A 24827-nucleotide genomic window follows, 5' to 3' on the forward strand; every position below is an offset into this window, starting at 1 on the left:
TCTGTTGTGGTTTATTAGTACTACATTTTAATGTCCAAGCAGACATGGACATTTTCAGTTATGCTGCAGAAACCTATGGTTTACTGATCATGATAAATGTTCTTACACTAAACTGATTATGAAAGTGGATCCAGAAAATGTATTTTGAGTTAAGAAGGGATCTTCACCCTCAAAATGGTTGGGGACCATTGCCCTAGACCCAAACACACCTGATTTTAACAAAACAGTGTCAACCTAAATTCAGTGTATTTGACCCTTGCCTTCCATCAAGGAATACCAGGAAATGGGTCCCAAACAATACCCCTCTTGCAGATGTTTATCACATGGGTAATGTAAAACATATCCTTTAAAATTCCACACAGCAGTTTTACAATTATAGAAGACAGAAAGAGTTACAGGTGGGCAGGCAGACAGATGGCAAGTAACACCATATCACCTTGAAACAGCACGGGGATAATTAATAAAAATATCAAACCATAATAGCAAAATATAATAATAATAACCATAAAAATGGCAAAACATGCAGAAGTTGAGATTGCTGCAGGTTAAGTGTACACATCTGGATGCCTGTAGATTTATAATGTAACGTATAATGATAAAAATACACCATTAATGGCATGAGTCTTCTCATTATTTTAAAGCTGCATTCTCTTGAAAAACCAATTTTAAACTGATATGATGTGCTTGCTCTTTTTGCAGATTTTAAGCAATTGTCTATTTGACCTGTTTCCCTTTTGGGAAAACCTGATGCTGCAGACTAAACTTGCATGTATAGCCCCCCCCCCCCCCATCAGAAGAATATGAATATAAGTCACATAGTGCTTTCCAATTTTCTTTCTAAGATGTCCCTTTTCCTGTGACACCACTCAAAACATCAGCCAAGCAGACATGGACATTTTTAGTTATGCTGCAGAAACCTATGGCTTACAGATCATGATTAATGTTCTTACACTAAACTGATTATTTGTCACCAATAATGGGGCTATCTAAAGTGAGATTTTTTATATACACTGGCAGGCAGTAAACATTTAGCTGTGATTTTCCTTATTTACTAACCTACCCACCTCCAGCACAGCCAACCCCCAACACTTGTTCATAGTGTTGTAGAATTTTCTATCCTTTTCCCTGTAGTTTGGTTTAGTAAAAACTGCTGTTAACAGTTAATGGACCCCAATGACCAAGTTGGGGCATCATTACCCTGTAGTAAGGATTACACAAGTGACACAAAACTATAGCTCCAGACAGATAAAACAATATATTACAGAATGTAAACAGGCACAATATGTCCCATCAAATGGCCAATAACCTCTGAAACAACACTGCAATTCAGGAACCAGCCATGGCCCCAAAACAAAGTGGATTCATAGGGTCCATTTACAACAATATTTAATGTTTCCTATTTACATACATGTAACAAACCTTGTTTTATCTTCGCTGAACCATACACAGCAGCTGTCACCATATGCACCATGTTTATATGATTGGGTCCAATACACTTGTCCAGGTAGAACAGATTTTAGGTGCCACAAAATATCTGACAAACACTGGGACAGTGAGAGGACAGCTTTGTACTTTTCTTTGCCAACTCAAAGTAATTATGGATGTACGGTGTATAGTTCCATGTCCAATGCTAACTCTTTTGCTAGCTTGTTAACACCATGAAAATCATGAACCATCTGAACACTGTGTCCATTGTTATCAAAATCAAATCTATAAAGTCCTGCATGGAGATTTGATGGACATTAAAATGAAGTTATGTTCTGCATAACTTGTCATTCACCAATCAAATCACAACTTTTTTAAATTTCACTGATTTTGATGTTGTGATGTTGTAGAGTTTAACACCATTTTCAGCACAAGATAGGCTATGCATGGCGGCCAGTATTAATGGCGAAGTAAGAACCCGGGAAAACCCCAAAAAGAACCACCGACCCACGAGAAGCTACTGGCAAGCTTTCTCATATACCCACAATGGCCAAATCCTAAACTCGAACCCACGCAGACAGGTGAGATGGCAGTGATCCGTAATGGAGAGCACTTTAGACCACTCGGCCGCTCGGGGCCCTGAATCATTCAATTTACTTTTTATTCCATACAAAGATTCTAAAGAACGAGACTAATCATTAAGTACTAAAGACTGAAACCCAGATCTGCATGTCAACATTTTATTCTATCTTTTTTACCTGTAGCCCAATGTTACATAAAACATAACATAATTTTCTACTGGTGGCAAGACCTCCACTCTAACTGCAATAGTTATTCCTTTGAAGCCCTTGAAAGCCTGAGAACATAAAACAGGCAAGATGAGCTCTCCTGCATGTCATGAAAGATGACTAATGAAGGGAAAACCAAGGTGATGCAGTAATTAGGATGCTAAAATAACCAAAAGGGCACAGGTTCCAATGCAACACTTGCCAACCCATACATGAAACTTCTCAGTAAGGCAGTTGATTTTTTTTCCATAAGCTGGACCAGTTTTCAGCAAGGCATAATAAAATATCATGTACAGCTATTGTTCAGTTGGGAAACACATTTAAATATCCAGAAGTGTTTTTCAAGATGAAAGTAGCGACAGTAAACATCATGTTCAACTTAAAAACTTGTTAAGGTTAATTGATCAAATTATCTTCAGTACAGTTTCACAAAATACAGTTCCAAACCCTAAGAAGCCAATGGCTTCTTGATATCTCTTAACTTGATATAAATTTTTGTAAAATATTCACATGGGCCATGCGATGGCTATCATCTTTATCCCCACATGACATACTCAAATCAACACATGATGTCCACTAAACATAATTGCTTCCCTTCCTGCTTTTTTCTGCAAGAATCTGTTTATTCCATTTTATTCTTCTGCACTTTTAAAACTTTTCAAGAGAATTATTATAGTGCTAAATGTAGTTATTTCAGGTGCTATGGTATTTATATAAGTTTTAGAAAAGAAGATATATTTGTGTAAAAAAAATTCTAAATTCTCTACATAAATTTAATAACAGTATGTCTATAATAGAGGAGTAACTCTACAGTCTGCCGATAGATTTACAGGCAGAGATTTGAGGTCAATACTAGGTTACCAGCAGCTATTCAAATGCTATGGTGTCAAGTTAACAGTCCAGAGAAATTGAAACAAAGGAGTCAGTAGGACAGTTGGAAGATGTGTTTGTAAAGCTAATTAAAATCAATTATAGCAAGTTTGCCTTAAAGTGCTTCAAACAGAGTTGGGTAGTTATAGTTTAATTTTGAATTAATTTGCTCAAAAAGATAACATTAAAAGTAATTTCATACTCAAAATAATATTTTTGTAAATTCTAACACACAGCATCAGTGGGAAAAGAGTGTGTATGGAGAGTACATATATGGCTTTATTTTTGGATTACGTAATTTAGACTGTGCATTTTGATATGTAGAATAGAGTTAGATAAAGGGTCTGCACCTAACACAATCAGACCAGAAGATTAGTATAGAACAGGTCTTCAGGGAATGTTTTCTCTTAAGTCAGCTAGGATTGTTTAAAAAAGCCAGGTCAAACATAGTGCAGGGAGTCAGCATGAAGAACTAGAGGCAACATAATTCATTAAATGTAGAAAAGAAGAAACCCTCTTGCTTGTGACTAATTCCCCATAGTGCAGTGACATCAGAAAGGCGCTACTACAGAATCATTGTCCGATTCATTGTAACATGTCACTTGTTGGTACTCTGATAAAGTTAGTCTGGTTCCCTGAAAAAGTCCACTCAATCTAATATGAAACACACATACAAATCAAACATGGACAAGCCAGTATACAGATCTGACCACAAACAATTGTCTTTTCATAATATGTGCTTTTATTCTTTTATGTCCGTATTTCAAGGGTTATATTTCCATAACACTTATGGCAAAATTGTAAGGGTTGATAGGTCTGGAATCCTAACAAATCCTAGATCAGCATTGTTACCAAGATGTGCCCGTGGCAATGTAATTTACTCCAGTCACCTCAGGACTACATAACCCATTTGTATTGCTGTGTCCAAAACAAAACCAATATGTATCATAGTATTCACTTACACCCCCATCCACAATGGACATATTGTACTCATATACATATTTTAAAAACCAAAGGCATTAAAGATATAAAAAATACAGAAAACTTAGTCACTTATTCATCAATTTATAATCTCTAACTGGATCATTACCAGGGGTCTCTAACACTATCACCTTGTTCGTGTTTCAAACTATACAGTTTCTTACTACTTGGTCCCAATATTTATTTGGGCAAGTCTATTTTTTTTAGAGACGTGATGTAGTTCAGATCCAAACACATGTAATTCCATAAATATCTGTAACTTTGGGAGTTGCATCTCCTGAACACATGTTTTTAAGAATTACACCTTTTTTATTTTGCACAAATTTTTTAACAGAAATATTAAAACTAGCCATTGCAAATATTGGATGCAGACTGTAGTTTTCACTGAAAATGGACTTATCTATGAACTAGAAGATGGTAGTAAGCAGTCTGTTGTATAAAATGACAGACTGCAGTTCTCACTGAAAATGGACTTATCTATGAACTAGAAGATGATAGTAAGCAGTCTGCTGTATAAAATGACAGACTGCAGTTTTCACTGAAAATGGACTTATCTATGAACTAGAAGATGATAGTTGTTGTTGTAGGGTTTAATGTCATTTTTCAGCACACGATAGGCTATACATGGCGGCCAGTATTAATGGTAGAGGAAGAACCAGAGAAATCCACGGAAAGAACCACCGACCCTCGAGAAGCTACTGGCAAGCTTTCTCACATACCCACATTGGCCAAATCTGAGACTCGAACCTACACAGACAGAGGTGAGATGGCAGTGATCTGTAACGGAGAGCGCTTTAGACCACTCGGCCACTTGGGGCCCCTAGAAGATGATAGTAAGCAGTCTGTTGTATAAAATGACAGACTGCAGTTCTCACTGAAAATGGACTTATCTATGAACTAGATGATAGTAAGCAGTCTGTTGTATAAAATGACAGACTGCAGTTCTCACTGAACATGGACTTGTCTATGAACTAGAAGATGATAGTAAGCAGTCTGTTGTATAAAATGACAGCTTCCATCTGGTTTGAAATGCTAATAGGATGACACTGTTAGGGGATGATAAATGGAATGACCAATTTCTGTGCACTACTTATGTCCTTGTTTTCAATTTTTAAAACTACTAGTATAAGTGAACACATAAACTATACTTCAATCTTTTCACAAGCTGTTTTATTCATTCCCACTCATGATATTTCCACCTTTCATTTGCACTTAATACAAATCCATACCACTGAATTAAAGATACAATCCTAGCCCGAGTCACTGTACAAAATGAGTCAGCAACAAGTACAGTACATGATGTGAGTAAAACACTACAATGAGCTTCACACCATAAACCTACGAATAGATTATATGATCTCCAATTTCTTATAGGATAAGTTACAGTGAGTAAGATTTGGTAGAGTTCTGTTAATATCCAATATATGAACATGTGAAGTCTGTATCACTAAGATCACTACTATTTTTTACTCAATTTCCTCTTTACTTCATTTGCTTATCTTATTTCCTGTTTATTTTACCCGTAGACACACAGGTCTATATGAACCAAGGATTGTTCTTCTGTTTATTTTACCTGTAGACATAGGGATCTATGAGAACCAGGACTGTTCTTCCTGTTTTCTACCTTGATGATGTGGATCATGAAAAGCTCTTGTTAGGCTCATGAGTGTTAAGGCATGCTGAATTACTCCTATCCCTCTCTCCATAGATCCATCCATCCACATGTAACACCTTGGTAAAGTTTTGTGTTTAGGTCAGTTTTTTTAAGGCTATGTGGTGAGGCATCCATGTTCAATGACTATCTAGTTCTGTTCAAGTCTTTGATAAAATCTCTGCCACTGTCCATGCTTAACCAACAACTGACTGATTCAGAACAACTATCTGTTGTACAGGACAAGGCAAAGGAATCTGCCTTATACTGGGAAGGAAATTTTGTCATGTCTATACTTCCATGTAGGCAGCTGTTTCACACTGTAGAACATAACTATCTGAACACAAATTTTTACAATATTTTATTTGTATCAAGTTAAATTTAATTTGAATCAAAGATATAACATATGGTAATTTCACACCTTAAAAGGATAATCAAGAAATTGCTAAAGTATGCAAGATGTAGTTTATTCAGGCTGTTGGTTAACACAGACTTTACTATATCTGAACGTTTGATAGAGTTCCTCCTCTTGTATAATTGTATGTCATGTGTATTTTTGCATCAAGTGAACACTATAATTTTTCTTTCTGAAGAATCTTCATTTTGTAATTTTTTTTATTCATTCACAGTAAAATGGCACATCTAATACACAGATACATAAAACATCATCAACTGCCAAGATATGAGACAATCAGTTTGTATATCATGTAAACATTACCATTTAAATATCCTAAATGCCTATAAACCCCTTTAAATAGTAAAGTTATGTGCCCTTTGCACCTTTTATACTGTATATACATGTACGATGTAAGTTCTGATGCAGAATGCAGGGCAATGCTCTGCAATGCATGGAAGAAGCAACTTTATGCCCTTTTCTACCATTAGTTATAATAACTGTATGTATAAATATTTCTCTTAGTTATCTACTATTAATTCCTACATGGATGTAATTGAGCAAACTGTACAGAAATAATGGCTAACTTTTTCACACTGAATAGTCACTGAAGGCTTTGACAACTGATGGTTTTATAACGAGGCAAGCATGATGAGTTTAGAGATCCCAGGAAATAATTTAATCAGCAATCAAGTGTAAAGAATCCACAAGAAAATGGAATAAACACTCTGCTTATATTGTTTGTTCAGATTAAGAAAGTTTGGTTTCAAAATAACAACAACAAAAAATAAAGATTTCATCTTATTAACTGCAACAATAATATAACTATTGCATGTGCAGAGGTGTTTATGTCTGTGATTTTGATTTTTGCCGTAGTTTAACAATTTTTTCAGTCACATCTCTACAATGTCTGCAGTGTTGCAGTTTATAGTGATGTCTAGCACTGGGGCATCATGAGCTGACATGAAGCATGATGTCCCACACCGTCACATTATCCTGACACCACACCAAACAGTCCTAACACTGACCATTTTTATAGGGGTTCGAACCAGTGTGCAGGTAATGTTATTTCAATTCTAATGTACATGTATTTGTACTGTATAAATTCTAACACTGTATAAGCTCGCACAATACTAACTGAACAAAACTTTTGTGTCGAAGAGAACTAGTACTGCTGTAATTTAAGGGAACTTCACGTAAATGTTTAAAATTGTTAAGTAATAAGTAATAATCAAATAATAGGCATGGTCAACTCAGGGCCTGAAAAGTGCACAAGGCCCATATAAACTCCACACTGGAGGTCCACAGATGCTCTTTTTCTGGAAACCAGGGGGTAAAAAAAGACTGAGATTGTCTGGTAAACTTGCATTTTAAGTATGAAAAGATAATATATGATATTCATTATTCTTAACTTTGTATCTATGCATACTGGCAGCTAATAAGTTTGTATCTATGCATACTGGCAGTTAATAACTCTGTATATATGCATACTGGCAGTTAATAACTTTGTATATATGCATACTGCCAGGTAATAACTATATATATGCATACTGGGAGTTAATAACTTTGTATATATGCATACTGGCAGTTAATAACTTTGTATATATGCAGTTTGTGGGTTCATAACTTTGTTGCTGTAGGGTTTAATGCCATTTTTCAGCACAAGATAGGCTATATTTGGTGGCAAGTGGAGGAAGAACCAGGGAAAACCCCGGAAAGAAAAACCGACCCACGAGAAGCTCATAACTTTGTATATATGCAGACTGTGAGATCTTAACTTCTGTCAGTTCACAACTTCATATATGTAGGAAGACAGTAGGGTTTAAAACTTTGTATGTATTCAGGCTGTGGGTTCTTAACTTTGTGTATGGATACAGACAAAGGGTTCATAACTGTATATATGCAGACTGTGTGTTCATAACTCTGTATATATACTGTATGCTATCACGTCATAGCCTTGTATATATTCAGACTGGATTCATAACTTTGCTTTCCTCGACTGATGTTCTACCATCTTTATTCAAATTTTTTAAATTCAAAATGCATTTTTTTCTTCTCACTAGTAACATGGATACATGTATTTTACCTGAGTTGAGTAACTGCAGTTTCCGAATCCATACAGACCACTTTGGCTATTTCTGCAAGACAAAAATATGCTCCTGACATATGTCAGTGCAGTAACTTACAAAAAATCACAACTTCTCAGTAAATATTTGTTTCATAAATAGCCAAGGTGGTTCAATGGCATCTACTGGTGGACATTCAAGGTATGATCCACCGGATTAACCTCCAACCTGCTAATGTTCCCTGACAGCTACTAGCTCTGGTAACTAAAAACAACTGTTGGGCTAGTCAAATTTTATGATAGCAGCCAATGCTTACTTAAAAAAAACATGGATCTAACAACTCTACTCTTCCTAAAGAACCCAGTCTAAATGAAATATTTGTATCTTAACTATCTGGCAAATCAAAGACTACATTCTTAATGGTATGAATCGTATTATCAGCAAAAACATTTCTTAACAGTAAAAACCACAAAAGGCTGCAGAGTCCATAACAAGACGTGAACAAAGAATCCTTGTTGAATGCACAGCATATTTACTGGACAAGACAAAGCATTTCTAAAGCCAATTGACATAACGCAAGAGCACTTGTTGACAAAAGTAGATTACGACACCTTTTTGTCTTACAACAAATAACACAATACAGACTTGTATGAATTCCTTCAGGCAAACAAACACATACTACTTATCACAATGAAGGAAAACATTAAACAACAGAACAGTGCTAAGGACTAAATCCGTCACACTTACATATGGCTTTGTTGTACCTGATGCTTTGAAAGTTACATGGTAATAGTACAATAGTTTAAATTGGAAGTAGCTGCTTAATTACATACATGTACAAATATGTACAGCATTTCCATCAGTATCTGCGTGTGTGTATGTGTGTGTGATTAGGATTTTTAACACAGCTTTAAAAAAAATTCAGTCATGTCGCTACGATGTCTGCAGTGTGTAAGTTTACAGTGATGTCTAGCACTGGGGCATCATACTGCAGATATGTAGCATGATGTCCCACCCAGTCACATTATCCTGACACCAGGCCGACCAGTCCTAACACTAACCTCTTAATGCCCAGCGCCTAGCCAAGCAGCTGTTAGTACCATTTTTGTAAGTCTCTGGTATGATTCGGCCGGGGTTTGAACCCATGACCTCCCACTTTAGAGGTGGATGCTCTAACCACTAGGCTACATAAGCAGTCTCAGTATTTGCATCATATAAGTGAAAAACTGTTAATACTACACAACTATTTCTTGTCAAAATTGGTACATGTAGATGGACAGCCATTAAAAAAAGCAAATTTATTAGAAAAATGCAAAACAATATTTTATTCTTCTTCAGCAAGATGAATGCAGTTCCATATAATGCCTATTGCGGAACAAAGTCTTACATTTCAAATATGTTCACTTGATTCTGCTCCAGGACTGGGACCAAGTGACCCAGAATGACAAATCAAAATGACAAATTAAAATGATCTTAAATAACCAAGATTACAAAAACTGTGTAAAGAAAAGGTAATAAAATACATTGTGAAATTGGTTTATCACATTATTTCAAAGGATAACTTGTGCTTAGCTTAATTCAATACCCTGGGAATTAACTGGACACAAGGTTCCATGCTGTATGTAGAGTTATACGAAGTCTCATGCCATATGTGAAGTTCTATAACAAAATGTGAATGAAAAATAACAGACAGAAGAAAAAGTTGAAATTTAGGAAAATGGAAAACATAAACATCAATTTGGCCATGATGTCACATATTTTATTCATAATATCTTTGTTTTCATATGCCCCATCTAAAAGATACAGACTTTCTTGTCCTGGTCATTTAATCTGTGAACAAAGTTTTTAAAATTTATAAACATTCCAGCTATACAAGAAATTAAAAATGTAATATTTTCGCACAAGTTTTACATAACTGCTCAATAATACAAACTGTTCTGCAATCAAATTCAAGGACATGGACAAGTAATGTCACATGACGGAAGTCCAAAGCCTTCATAATTATTCAAGTACTTTGGCATTATTAAGGACGTGCCAAAATCAAGATATTAAAGGAGCCAACACACTACTGTTTTCTCCTCAGAGATGAATGAATAAAACTGACCTTCAGTGACCAGTAAAGATGAAGATGATGTTAAGAAATCAACAGGGCAACATCATCTTCATTCACAGTTTATTCACATATTGCTGGATGAAATTAGCATTGCTGTATTCTTGTTGAATAGTAAATTAGTATTACAACAGACTGGCCAGCAAAAAACTGAATATCAGCCATGCCAATCATCTTGAACCTGCAAAAGTCTGTGTGTACTAGGCAGGGAGTGTGGTTCGGGGGTGTAAAAAAATTATATGTATTAAGCAAGTCAGCATCTAAAAGTTGAGCAGCAAAAAAATAGCCATATGGTTCCAAAAATGTAAAATTTAAGAACTGCACAAGAACATTAGGAAGACAAACCCTTCCAAATAAATGTAAACATGAAGTACAAGAAAACTTATAATAGGTAACAATCTTAAAATAACGTAAACAATAAAGACAATAATGGAACCAAAGAATGTTAATTTTACATAGTAACAATGACAAAGTACTAGTACATGTATCTCCATTCGTATGGTAATAGACTGCCCATACCTAGTACTTCAAAATTTGTAAACCGAGGCAACTTAAAATAAGTACGAAACTGTTGGAAAACCTTGTCCAAGATGCAAGGCGTAATTTAAAACATTAAATTCTTTACCTAAGAGTCAAATTCTTGTGCAGTTTGCAAAGAAATATCAGTCGGAAGAATGTTGTACATACACATTTCCCAGCCTTTCTATCTTCATTCATCCAGTATTGCAAGGACTCTATGCCAGGATGCTTTCTGTCAAAGCTGGCCAAATTCTAGAGAACAGTTTCTTATTTTTAGATGAAGATGTGCAAGTGTTTTTAGTAATGATGGCCATATTTGAAGGCAGACACATGCAGGCAAAATTGATATAAATGAGCAATGCCTTCAAGTTAAAACATTCTCTATATCGAATTTTATCAGTTCTGTTAAGTGATTTACTTCAAAAGTTATTATGGTTGCACTAAACATCTGAGGCAATTGGCCATGGGGTAATCTTTTTGAATGGAGACATCCATACTTTATCTCTATGTACCTGTCTGTTAAATTACAATGTTATCAAGAATGCATAATTTCATCACATTGCATGCACAAGGTGATGATTATGGTGCAAAAATTTCTACCAGCTGGGTTGGAGATAAAAATTTGAGACACAATGTGCACGAGTGGCTGTCACTTTCTCCTAGCTGTTTGTATGCATTAACTTACTAATATCTTAAAGCGATTTTGTGGGAACCTGATAACTTATTAGTCATTAAAATAAGAAATGAAACTGAACTGTCACTACCTATATATAAAATATCTCTGATATTGTTCACTACAGGTACATTATAGGGTTGAAATTGCAAGTTACACATGATTTACACACACAGTGATGATGGGTAGTTGCAACTCTAAAAGAGGTAGTCACAGAAAAGTAATAGCATAATGTGTGTAAAAATGTACCAGCATGTATGTGATGGTTCAAGAACTTAATTCTGATCAAAGGTGGCTTCAAAGGCAAAAGGGTGTACACTCAATTAAGGCCAAAGCTGAAAACTGTACTCATTTTAGTAACAGCATCCATATTTGATGGCAAAATGGCATAATTTATACAATGCTAAAAAGATTTCATGCCAGAATGATTTGTCAAATTTGGCCAAATTATGATTGGTGTTTTTTTTTAAAAAGAAGTTTTAACTTAAAGGATTTTCATTTTCTTTTTGTAATGGTGACTATATTTAATTGTAATCACCAACATCAGTGAAAACTTCAATGTCCTTATATTGCCAAAATAATTTCTGTCAATTTATTGTGAGCAGTTTCTGATAAATCATTTATTTTTAGTAATGGCAGCTATATTTTATGGCAGATTGGCATCATCTGTATGGCCTTCATGCCATGATGCAATTTCCTTTCTGTCAAATTCACTCAAATTCTGTTGAGCCATTTTAAGAAGTCATTTAACTGTATCTCTGTATTCTGTAACAATGTTTGTATTTCAAAGCAGACTGGCATCACTTGTACAAATTTTAAAGAGCTTTATGTTAGGATGCTTTCTGTCAAGTCTGGTAAAATTTGCTTGCATTTATTTACAAGTCATTTACATGTTTCTCTATTTTTAGTGAGGGTGAACATATACATGTATGTCTATAATGGTGAATGGGTATCATTGAAACGAAACTGAAAGAAGTTGTTCAAATATCTTTCTATTTTCAATAATGGCAGCAATGTTGGATGGCAAAGCAACAACAATGAACACAATTTTCAAAAGAGCAGAATGCTCCCTGTAAAATCATATACAAATTTGTCAAATACTTTTTGAGAAGTTGTACAAATAACAAATGTGAATGGAATCAATAAAACAATGGACAAAGGACACATGAAGAGCCATACCATCAACCTGGCTTGGATAAGCGAGAAGGGTACCTCAGAATAATGATGAACCAATACAGCAAGAACCCTTTTATACTAAAACGAGAAACTACTGTTTGGCATGTGGATTAGGTACAAACCTTTCAACACAATACAGAATTGAGATGTCACAAAATAGAAATTGAAAGACTGAGTCCAATGTGATTATCATATTTTATCATCTTCAAATTGCTACCTTAATTCATCAAGTCAACACGTTAAGGAAATGTCATAACAGTGGGATCTTTTAAAATACATCTCTTGCAAAGCTACATGTATTCCTAAATACTCTGTATCATATAATCTGTTGATCAAAAATCATCTATCAAATCAATCTTGAAATGCGGCCATATACCATGTGACAGGCGTTTACTAAATTCACATTTTCAAATGTTCCTCAACTTAAAAATACGTATACATTTTTTAACATTCTATGAATGCTTGACAATAGCAATCTACGGACCAAAGCCAGAGTATCTAATGAACTACCAAACAGAGATCCAGCCCCATCAATAAATTCAATCACTATTCATTGTGGAATCCGAGGGATGCATTTAAAGAATGAAAAGAAATATAAAACATAATAGAATTAGGAAATGCATCTTTGGCTAAGAAAAGATGAAAAAAAGATTAAAATTAATACTGAGAAAAGATTTTCCTCTTTTGGGTCTAGTATGTATCAAACATATTATTTTTGCAACATAACATGTAAACTATTCAAATAAATTCCTAATTTTGAAATAATAATCATAATAATAATAATGATAATGATAACAGCAACAACATTTCTAATCTGAGTTTATCCTCTGACCCTTTATACCCCATTTTTTTACATTTGGACAGTTATACACCCCAACATATATGTCCAAATATCAAAAATAATGTTGGAAGGGTCGGATTTCAACAATTCATGATGAAAAAGGTGCCACTGTCATCAAGAGCTACATGTTTAAACTGCCCTTTTTGGAATTTAAAGTGTTCTGTTTGGGGGGATATTTACTTCACCCTTTTTACCCCTTAGGGGAAATGCTAACACCTGACCAGTTACAAGATAGTTCAATGACATAAACCTCCTTCAACCAAGGGGTCAAACCTGTTTGGAAATAACATGTAATGAAATGTTTAACTTTCTAGTTTAAATCTGATACAAGTGAACATTTTTAAGATAAATCTCGAGTCCTGCCTAGTCTCTTTTTAATGTTCTTTAGTACAAACTTCAATGCAACTTGACAATGTGAATGAAGATCCCAGAAGTACAAGCAAACAATTATATCCCATTTCAACACTGAACAAAGAATTCCTTTTTGAGATGTAGTTAAACTGCCTGAAGTAGTTGAATAAAGGTAGAATATACAGGACACTGTTTATACAAATGCTGACATAATTAAAAGAATATTGTTCATACATATGTTGTTGAGAAAATTACAAGAAAGCAATACATTAAATGTCAAAAATGACACTCATCTCAACCTCCCCCCACTGACACTGACCTTTAAGCTAGTGACTTGACTATTATGATAATGTGTTGACCTGGGTAAAGTTTCAACTCTAGATTTTAAACTATGTAACAAAAGAAGTCAAACTAACAAGTCTAACAAATTGAACAGATAAATTATATCCAAGTTACATGTGAAAATTTAACAGACACTTACATTATTTTAAATTAAATCCCAAAGAATTCTAAATGTCCTATCACGAGTCCAAAAGTACAGAATGTTCTAAATGAATTCCAACTGTCTTTGACGTACTGATGTACCAACTGAATATAAACCTTACCAGCTATGCCAGTTTTTCTGAATCTGTAAAAGTGTGTTTGTGTGTACTGGGAAGGAGTGTGGGTTTGGTGGGGTGTGAGGTTGTAAAAAATGTGTGTATGTAGCAAGTCTTAACATCAAACAGTACAGCAGCAAAATAATGGCCATATGGTACCAAAGGTGTCAGATACTAAACCAAAAATGCTTACATTCAGGGAAGAAACAGATGATATAGATGCATATTTGTATCATTCTGAACAGGTCATACATGGTAAAAGGTCTCTGATAACTGGGTTACATTTCTTGACACTGTTCACTGGTAAGGCCCTTTCTATCGCAGGTTAATTAAAACCAATATTATCTATGATGCCTTAAAAGAATGGCTGCTCAACGTTTTTATTGCTCAGATGAAAATTTCTGTACAAAATTGTATTTGGTGTGTCCTGAAAGTGATGATACTTTTCAGGCTTTTGCGATGTGCATTATGTCATTATTTGGAAAGATGGATTGAATTGTCAAAAATCGAACATAGTCTTGAAGGTCTGACTGACTTGATTTTGCATGAGCAATTTTTATAAGTGTGCCATTCTGACTTAAAACTCTTATTTACATACAAAACAGTCCAATAAATTTCAAGACTGAAAGTAACTGCCAAAAGAGGACCACCTTAGAGCACCCTTGGTCAATGATTCACTTCGCCTGCTCTCCAACATGGTTCATAATTTAGCCTTTTTAGGGAAAAATATTTAACCACAGGGGTGGAAGGGGTATCTGTATCACCATAATTCAAATGCCACCTCATAGATGGGGCGCTCACCAGTTATTATGTACTTTTGAAAGAGTGATGTATGTACTGTCAAGTTGTTTGCATTTAAAACATGCACAGCGGAGAGAATGTTGGCATACCTCTATGCTACTTTAATGTAATGTGGCTGACATTTCTTCGGAAACTGGATATCATACTTTTTGGAAATTGTACATGATCTAAGCACACTGCAAACTAAAATGACTGCTCCCTTGTGCTAAAAAAATCAACCTGAATTAGTCCAAAGTACACTATCTGTAGCAGCTATTAAAATAGGGAAAATGAATTTTGCCAGACTAGACAATACCAGCTTTTGAAAGTGCAGTGAATGAATTACCAAAGATATAAAATGTAAAAAAAAGTTATCAGCTCTTTTTTATACAATATACCTCTGAAGTTCAGGAATTGAAAATGACCAAGTGGAGCTAGCACTTTTCTGAAAGGTGCACATCTGGAGTAAGGCCAAGCTGTATGCTCTATAACCCATAGTACACCCATCAATCATACACCAAATAAAGGGAAGTAAAGGTTCTTTGATCTATACCTAAGATATACAAGGTCTTTTTTAAATAGCCAGTATAAGCAGTGAGGAAAGCCGGGGAAATTCTTTTTCTTTCAAATTTTAACCCTGTGCAAAATGCAAAACTGTAGAATGCCACCATACATGTACTTTCAAAACTACCGCATGTTACAGTCCAACAAAGCAGGCCAATAAGCACAATTCTAACTCCAACACATGCTGGAAGTGTAATCAGCCAGGACATTTTGCTAGGGACTGTAAGAAACCAGCTATCGCTAACACTGGAATTAGGATAAGTCCTCGTGATGGATGCCCAGGGTGTGAGTGAATTAAACTGTAAAAGAAAGCATCATTAGACTGTGGCCATTACCTACTTGTAGCTAAGAAACATGATGGAATTAAGATCACTCTCCAGTACCAAAGGTAGAGTAGAGACCCAGATTGTCAGTGTTTCAAGAGACACTGGATGTACCTGTGGGGATACGCACCCCAATGAATATACTGAAGATACAGCCTTTAATGTCATGTTCCCTGGTACTGTAGAAAAATACCTGGTAGCAGAAATATCAATAGATACAATGAATTTCAAAGACAAAGTAAAGGCACAGGTAATCAATAACCCCACTGTCAATCTTATCTTGGTTAATTTTGGGAGTGTCGATGATACTGTGCCCATTCTTGCATGCCCAGTACAGACACAAGCTCAGGTAGTTAAAAGGAAACAACCCCCCCTCCAATAAAAACTCTGATGTTTTTACACCTGGAAATCAATTCCAAAAAAGCTAGGAGTTTGAAAGCAGACCCCTCATCAGCTGTTAATTGCCAAAGCAAAAAATGAAAGAGAATAGGGAAACTAAGAAACATGCAAGAAGCTACCAGCTGAAGAAATGGTTGATACACCACCTTTTCACAAACGACTGCAGTAGTACATTTTGCAATTAATAGTACCTGCTAATTTATGATCTACTGTCCTGCAAAATGCCCATGACTGTATTATGAGTGGACATTTAGGTATAAAACAAACTCTCACTACGGTATAAGAATCATTCCATTGGTCTGGAGTGGTTGCAGATGCTAAACGGTATTGTACCTTGTGTGACATTTGCTTAAAAAAAAAAAACAGGTGCATTCCAGTAACCAGACAAGAAAAATGCCAGCGACAGACATTCCTTTCAACCAAGTGACCATGAACCTGTTTGGTCAAAGCAGTAGTCCTATGCCATATTCAATGCCACTGTGGCTAAGGTATTGATTAACATGTTTTCTGGAGTAGAGATCACTGAGGAAATACTCTGTGATAGAGGTGCACAATTTACCTCTGATCTCATGAAGAAATCATGTGGCTACTTCTATCCAACAGTTGCAGGAAGTCCATATCATGCTCAGACAATGGTCTAATAGAGTGGTCAAATGGCACCATGTTGCATTGTATGATGCATGAGTGACCGACTGATTGGGACTTATATCTTCTGGCAATGCTCTTTGCATATCAAGGAGTTCCAAACGAGAGTAATGGATTCAATCTATTCTAATTACTTATGGAAGAAACCTATGAGGTCCCAAGCAAATTCTTAAAGAACTTTGGAACAGTTGAAAGAAGGGCAGGAAGTTAAAATTACAGCTCAGTATGGAACAGATTTGCATAATCATTTGGCAGAAACATGCAAGCTTGCTCAGAGATCAATTACCGATGGCTTTGGGTGATTATCGCCTGTCCGAAAAATTCACCCTCCCCATCTAAGTACTTGACTAAGTAAAGGGGAATGCATGACAGACTAGCCAGTGGTCAGCAATACCTGACAAGCTATCTGGCAAGTGCCAACTGTACATAAAAACCTGTTGACAGAGCAGGTCACAATTGTCAAGCTGTGACATGAGTGTGTCTGTGCTTGTGTTCTGTGGATTTTTAATGTAGCTTTAACAATTTTAGCCATATCTCTACGATGTCTGCAGTGTGGCAACATGTCTCACCCAGTCACATTATCCTGACATAGGCCAACAGTCCTAACACTAACCTCTTAATGCTGAGTGCCAAGTGAGGCAGGTGCAAATACCATTTTTATGTAATTGGTATGACTCACCCAGGGATCGAACCTGCAACCTACAGCGTCTGCAACAGATAGCTTTATTATGGCACAAAAACTTTTGAAAGTATTCTCAATTTGTCATTAAAGACATACAGGTAGTATGCAACACTCCGAGTAGCTTTTGAAGCAGCCAACTCAAACACTACAAGGTTAAAGCAACGCAACAATATAACCAAAAAAGTGTGCAAAAAGTTGATGGCAACAATAGTAAAATGTTAATTAATGTACTGGGTACCAGTAACCAGTGAGAAGGCTGAGAGTGCCACTAAATAAAAGCTTTATTAACTGTATGTAGCTTTTATTTTTAAAGCAACTTATTATAAAGCCATGAACAGAAACTGCTTTACATGGAGAATACATATTCAGCAAGTTCTCTAGCCTATAGGCTTCATGAGAATTTACAAGTACTACAGTGGAAAGTGATATAATCCAGCAGGTGTCCCTAACACCTACCAACAGGTGTATCTATCTATCTGACAGTTCCTGACCACTTGGAGTGTTAGGTGATGTATTAGGTGTCCTGGGGCATTCATGGATTAAATGACCACTCAACACTCAGACAATGAAATATAGGTCATAGTCTTGGTCTTTCTGAAGAGTGGCCTAGTAAAGTGTCATGTAAGGCACTAAATATGTGTGGGAACAAATCTTTTCATAATTATTTGTTCTGGGCATTGTGTACAGTCTACCATCAGATGATAGCTGAAAAGCATTTCAGACTTTAACTGCTCATATAAAAAAAAGATACAATATGTACAAACAAAAAATTAACTATAGATATATATATATATATATATATATATATATATATATATATATATATATATATATATATATATACACACACACACACACACACACAAAGATTATAATATGAAATCAAATAAAAGATGGAAAAATATAAATAAAGACAAACAATTAAGCACATATACAACCACAAGTAGGGCAGGAGGGCCAGATCAACCAGGGACAGCACCCTCCCAAAAAATATTACTTATTATATATGCTCATGTGCTACTGCGATAATAAAGACAGTTCTGTCATAAAATAAAAATTGTTTAATTATTAATTTTCTGTCATCTCTGAAAACATTACATTTCAGACAGATCAAAATGGGACATTAACTCATCTACATAAAAAAAATTACAATATTTTTATAAATATATATCTGCTAGTAGATAAAACTATGGATGTTTGGTACAAACTTGTGTATTCTAACATGCATTAATTGTCTTGATGGTTGGAAAAATAATGCTAAAAACTTAAACTTTTATGACCCCACTGTTACATGTGATTCGTATGTCTGATCAGTTATGTGATGCTCAACAACTTTCCCTGTCATAATATTTTCAGTAAATTAAATAGTTAAGATGTACATTGCTGAGTCATTTTATATTGTGTCTGAATAAAGAAAACTTAAATACATTTATAAATTCAACATTTGACAAATTTACGACTTTACAAACTGTCCATGTCCATCAGCTTTCTCCAGTACACGAGAAAAAGTCTGAGTTCTATTTTTACTGAAAATCCAAACAGTTGCAATTTGTACACAGCACACTTGCTATCATGTCAAAAAACATCATGTGACCAAACAGATGTTGTTTGCTTGCTAAGAATATATGTAAGGATGTTATGTGACTGTTATGGGAACTGGTAAGTTATGTGATATGTGACCAAATAAGAGAATTTTTTTAAATGGGTAGAAAAACAGATTTTACATAATGTTTATCTTCAATTAAAAGTAAATGATGACCATAAAAATTAAAGAATTCAGCAAGGGAACACCAGTATTTTTTCTACACTCTCAAGATGGTCATTTATGACTGACATAAAAACTAGCTTTACGTAACATTTACAGATCAGAAGTGTTCATCCATTTTTACATTGTTGTGCATAAACAGCTGTAATGTTAATATACATAACTGAAATTCTATACCAATTTATCTTACTGACATGCCTGAAAGTAGCTAATATTGACTATGGTCTTTCTTGATATACAATCAAAATTTTTATTTCTAACCAACCAATGTGCCAATCATTTAAAAATGACAGAACAAAAATGGCAGTCAAAAAACTTCATTCTTGTGAATTATTTTTTTAAGAGGATAGCACTCACATGCGCCTAATGAAACTGAAATAATTCCAATTTGTATTAACTGGCAGCCATGTTTTCTACCATTAGATTGGATGTAAATAGGCAAGTGATACAGATCTGGAATTTTTTTACACATCAATAAATTATGCGAACTACTTTTGGTTTCCTGTTTCCTGGAAGTTTTATCTATATCAGCGCCTCACACTGTAATAATAACAAGCCTCCACCCATGCACAACTGATTTCCAACTAAAATTTACATACCCCAGACTAAAATCACCCATCAAAAGTTAAAACAATGTAATTGCACAGACCTTCCTGCACTCCAACACTAAGCCCTTTTGCCAAAGAAGAAATACAGCAGGCTTTACATGCCAGTCTTCAGAAATTATAGCCTTTCGCTTCAATAACATGTTCCAACAACTGTTGTTATGAGTAAGAGTCAAATGATGAGCACTAAAATGGACACAAATTTGCTTTTGAAAGATCAAAATGCACATAAAGCATGAACAACAAATGCTCCAACATGTGCCATATGGAATTATAATAACAGGATTAGCCTGATTTAAACAGCATCAACAATTTATTTTAAATGAAAAAAACTATAATAACAAGCTCCATAGACAGCTGGCATGACCCGATGACACTCTACCCTATATTACTACATAAAAATCTACCACTCTGGACTAAGAAAGATGGGGCTTTATATTCTATTGCAGTGAAGAGGCTAATGAAAGAAAACTTCAAGCTACCCAAAAAAATGCTTTATTAATGAAATCTGCTTATATGATGACAGAAAGAAAGTAAATTGAAACTATAAGGATTAAATGATCATGGTTGGGTATTTATCGATGATTTATTGGATAAATACCCAACCATGATCATTTAATCCTATAATAAATACCGCTGTTCCAATTAAGGATTGTGTATAATTTAATTAATTCCATGTGCAACTTGCTTAACATTTACAGAACGGAATTGACAGTCATAGTAATATGATAATTATCTATTGTCTATTTTGTTAAGCAATATAACATTGCTTTGCATCAAATCAGATTCTGAAATAATTTATTGTGATTGAGTACTGTCAAGAGACTTGATAGCAACAGCAGCATTAGATAATAATAAGGATCAAAATGTTTCCTTTGACAGCAAATGCTTAGTTCAGAACTCACCCAAAACAAGTTGACCAGAGCATACATAAAAGCCAAGAGATGCATAAATAATACATATTATATATTACAAATGAAAATAATGCAACAAAATATAAATAAAGGACTATATCAATATCTGAAAGTACATTCATGTACTAATACATTACAGACCAAGCATTCCTACTAATTAATAATAATTAGTTAATAATTTATTGGCATTTCAAAGAAAATGAAAACTCTCAATGTAAACAAGCAGACTGGCTGCTCACTGTCCTTTTCTGGGTAACAGAACAGTCCATTTCAGTAAAAAACCATTTAGGTAAAAACTTTGTCATCTGCGTCTAATATCTGCAACACATAGTGAGATACAGGTGTTTAAAAAGAGATGAAACTACAATTTACAAAATTATTTTGATTATGAAAGATAGTGAACTACAGATCTGTTGCTTGAAAATAGGCTTGCAATACAAATATGGTGACGATGTTACTAAAGAAACTCCCATTCATTTTGAAATGCCAACAAGCTGACAGTGTCTGGGACTTGCTGGCAACAATCAGGTTAGAATGAAATGATTAAGTTTATGCATTTTTATTTCTTTGAAGCCTTTTGATTTTAAAATCAATAGGGTGGCACAAACAAATGGGAGGGTATGTGAATAATATAAGTATGTCCTAAAATGGTCACAACTTGTATCAGAAAAATGGCAAAAAACTTGTTTATCTATAGTTTTAATATACCTCCCCGTTTGTTTGTAACCTGTACCCCACAACCAATTTAAGAAATGGTAATCTTTAATGTGATAACAAGTGCACAGAACTCAGTCAATTCATTCTTTGATTTATAATTTCTAACCTGACTGTGAGTAGAGTGACCCTAGCACTGTCAATATCTGCATGTTTCATGCTTAACAAAAAGTTTCAATAAAATAGATGGACATGCTCAAGATCCATTTCCAGTTCCTGGACAAGTCTATTTTCAGCAAAGAGCAAAGAGGTGTGTGCAGGAGTACAATGTGTGTGTGATTTGGATTTTTAACGTAGCTTTAACAACTTTTCAGTCATATCGCTATGATGTCTGCAGTGTGGCAGTTTATAGTGATGCCTAGCACAGAGGCATCATGCCGCAGACATGTAGCATCATGTCCCACCCAGTCACATTATCCTAACACCTGACTGACTAGTCCTAACAATAAGCTCTTAATGCTGAGTGCCAAGCAAGGCAGCCGTTAGTACCATTTTTGTAAGTCTTTGGTATGACTCGGCTGGGGATCAAACCCGCGACATCCCACATCCGAGGCAGATGCTCTAACCACTAGGTCACCGGAGTGGTCTGCAGGACTACAAATGTAAATACATTTGTCATCTGCTTTCGATATTTACAATGTTGAATCAAGCAAAGGAAAATAATGACAACAACAAATTTGCCTTTCACATGGATTTAACAAACGGTTTAATTTCTATGGTCATGTGTGCGTAAGAATATAACTCCAAACTCTCAACATTATGGTAATTTACAGAATTACACAGCAGTTACCGATTAGGATGAACAACGTCATTATGATGGAAATAAACTAGCCCATAGTATATGCAATATGGTACCATGTTAGTATGGAAAGTCCGTTAAACATGAAATGCGCAGGGGATGCCAGTACTAGTGTCATTCTGGTCAGTCAGGTTAGAAATTATAAATCAAAGATTCAGTTGACTTAGTTCTGTGCACTTTTTATCACATTAAACGTTTTCGCTATTTAAATCGGTAGGGGGTACAAACAAATGGGGATGTATAGTCAGACTATTGTCCCCTACCAACAAGATTGACATGTCAGAATAAACTATATCTAAGAAATTATATATCTGGATATGGTAAATACTCATAGCAAAAACAGACTTTAGTTATGTTGCTTCACATTAGATGGGAAATCCCCTATTGGGGATACCCCTGTTATAATCTCAATTGGGTACTTATTCTATATACTGGTATATTAGTCCACATGTTACTCTTACCATTGATTTTGTTATATACTAATCTATACATAAACGCTGTGGTCATCACTTAATTAACAATTTAACAATGTTACCATATTTGTTAATAGTTAACATTATTGAATTTGTACATTCCAAAAGAGAGGTACAGTAGCCTCTGCTAAAACATAACAACTGGTGCATAAATAATAAAACTGTCATAGGCAATCGTGCATCTTCCTCTGGGACGTGAAGGTGTCTCCCTACATTTACATTGACATTTTACAAGTTTGACAAGATATTGCTGACACCCTTACAGCCGCCTGTTGAAAGCCATTTACAGCACAGAACTTTTACTTAACCAGTTCAATTGTTTTCAAAAAAAAGTGTACACACAATCATTATTCAAATTTTGAATTTCCTCTCAGTTTATATGAACCATACATCCTGCCCGAAAATATGTAAACATCGGACTAAGCTGTAATAAATGTCAAGAAGTATTAAACTCATTCAACAGAAGATATACTCACATTGGTAGTCACAAAATATATTCACACCTCAATCATTTCGCCATTTGCCGATGACTGTTTGTCTTATGAGAAGCGCCATCTGTTGACAACTCTTTGCAACAAGTACCCTGATTTTTTAAAACTCATGTTGGTGCTTGCACAGTTATACGCTGCACACTGTTGAATAAAATGCCGTTAGACAGGAAAATAAAAGAACAAAAGAAAAGCACACCACGTATTCCGTTTGTAAGTGATATTTAAGAGTTTAAAACACCTTGGGAAACAAAGCACATAAAAGAAAGATGTCGGCTACGATTTTACATTTGGAAGAAAAATATATAGCTCGCTTCTAAGACCGACGTACTTGTCTCCCTTTTACAAGAAGACATTTCCTCATCTAAAGAATTCGCGATTTGTTTTGGATTATATTCTTGTGTTGGCGGGGAGAGGGTTTCCAATATTTTAAAAGAGCCATGACTTTCTTTGAAAATGGAACCAAATCAATAGTCTATGTGTCTATTTAGTCAAAGTGTGCATAATACCCAATAAATGTATGCAAGTATAAAATGATGTCCAAACTTCAAATGATCAGTGTTTCAAACGTCTGAACGTGTGTACCTTATTTTTCTTTTTATAGCCTGGGGAGGAGCTATAAGCCATGGAAAGCACACACACACACATACACACACACACACACACACACACACACACACACACACGATCACACACACTGATCCGATCCTGGCTTGCTATTGTAAAGGTGCGAAATTTTTGTAGAAGTTTGGTCGTAGTACACTTTGTCGTGGTTGGAGTGACACGTCAACATTAAGACTGACGTATGGGATAGGCTCGCAATAAATTGGTAGCTTGGTTAACCTCTCTTCTGTGGATACATGACTGGATTTTAATTAGGACATGACAGAAATGTTAACGTTAGGTCATGTAGAGGAAGTGGCAAAGAGACAATCCAGAGAAAATATGTTCCATTTGGAAATAGGTGTCAATTTTTTTCTTTTCCAGCACAGCTATTAATAAAGGCCGACTGGAAAGAGAGTTATTCTGACTTGGGTGGGAGTGTTAAAATGTAGGCGGATAGAGAAAAAAATAATCCTAATTGGCTTAGCTAAGCGACGACATGGTTTCATGGTTTTCACAGACGAAATTCAATGTTTTAAGAAAATTTTCTTCCGACATTCGGCTATCCAAGCTTTTCTGTGAATAGGAAGGATCTTGACTCCGAGATAAGTAAAAAGTGCTCTTCTCTT

At 35.1% G+C, this 24827-nt stretch overlaps 1 protein-coding gene across 6 annotated transcripts in view; it reads right to left on the minus strand.

Annotated features, from left to right (window-relative positions):
* Positions 1 to 23670, minus strand: part of LOC149769970 (uncharacterized) — a 206870-nt gene extending 183200 nt beyond the window's left edge. For 5 of the 6 annotated variants that reach the window (XR_016418996.1, XM_089949582.1, XM_089949581.1 and 2 more), the window contains exon 1: positions 23584 to 23670. The gene's annotated coding sequence lies outside the window, so the exon portion shown is untranslated. The remainder of the gene's footprint in view (positions 1 to 23583) is intronic. The other variant, XM_089949580.1, reaches the window with a different exon arrangement.
* Between the last annotated feature and the right edge of the window lie 1157 nt (positions 23671 to 24827).

This window comes from Sinohyriopsis cumingii, unplaced genomic scaffold (genome assembly GCF_028554795.1).
Source record: "Sinohyriopsis cumingii isolate HCF-2022 unplaced genomic scaffold, ASM2855479v2 utg002916l, whole genome shotgun sequence".
In the NCBI taxonomy this organism is placed as follows: Eukaryota; Metazoa; Mollusca; class Bivalvia; order Unionida; family Unionidae; genus Sinohyriopsis; species Sinohyriopsis cumingii.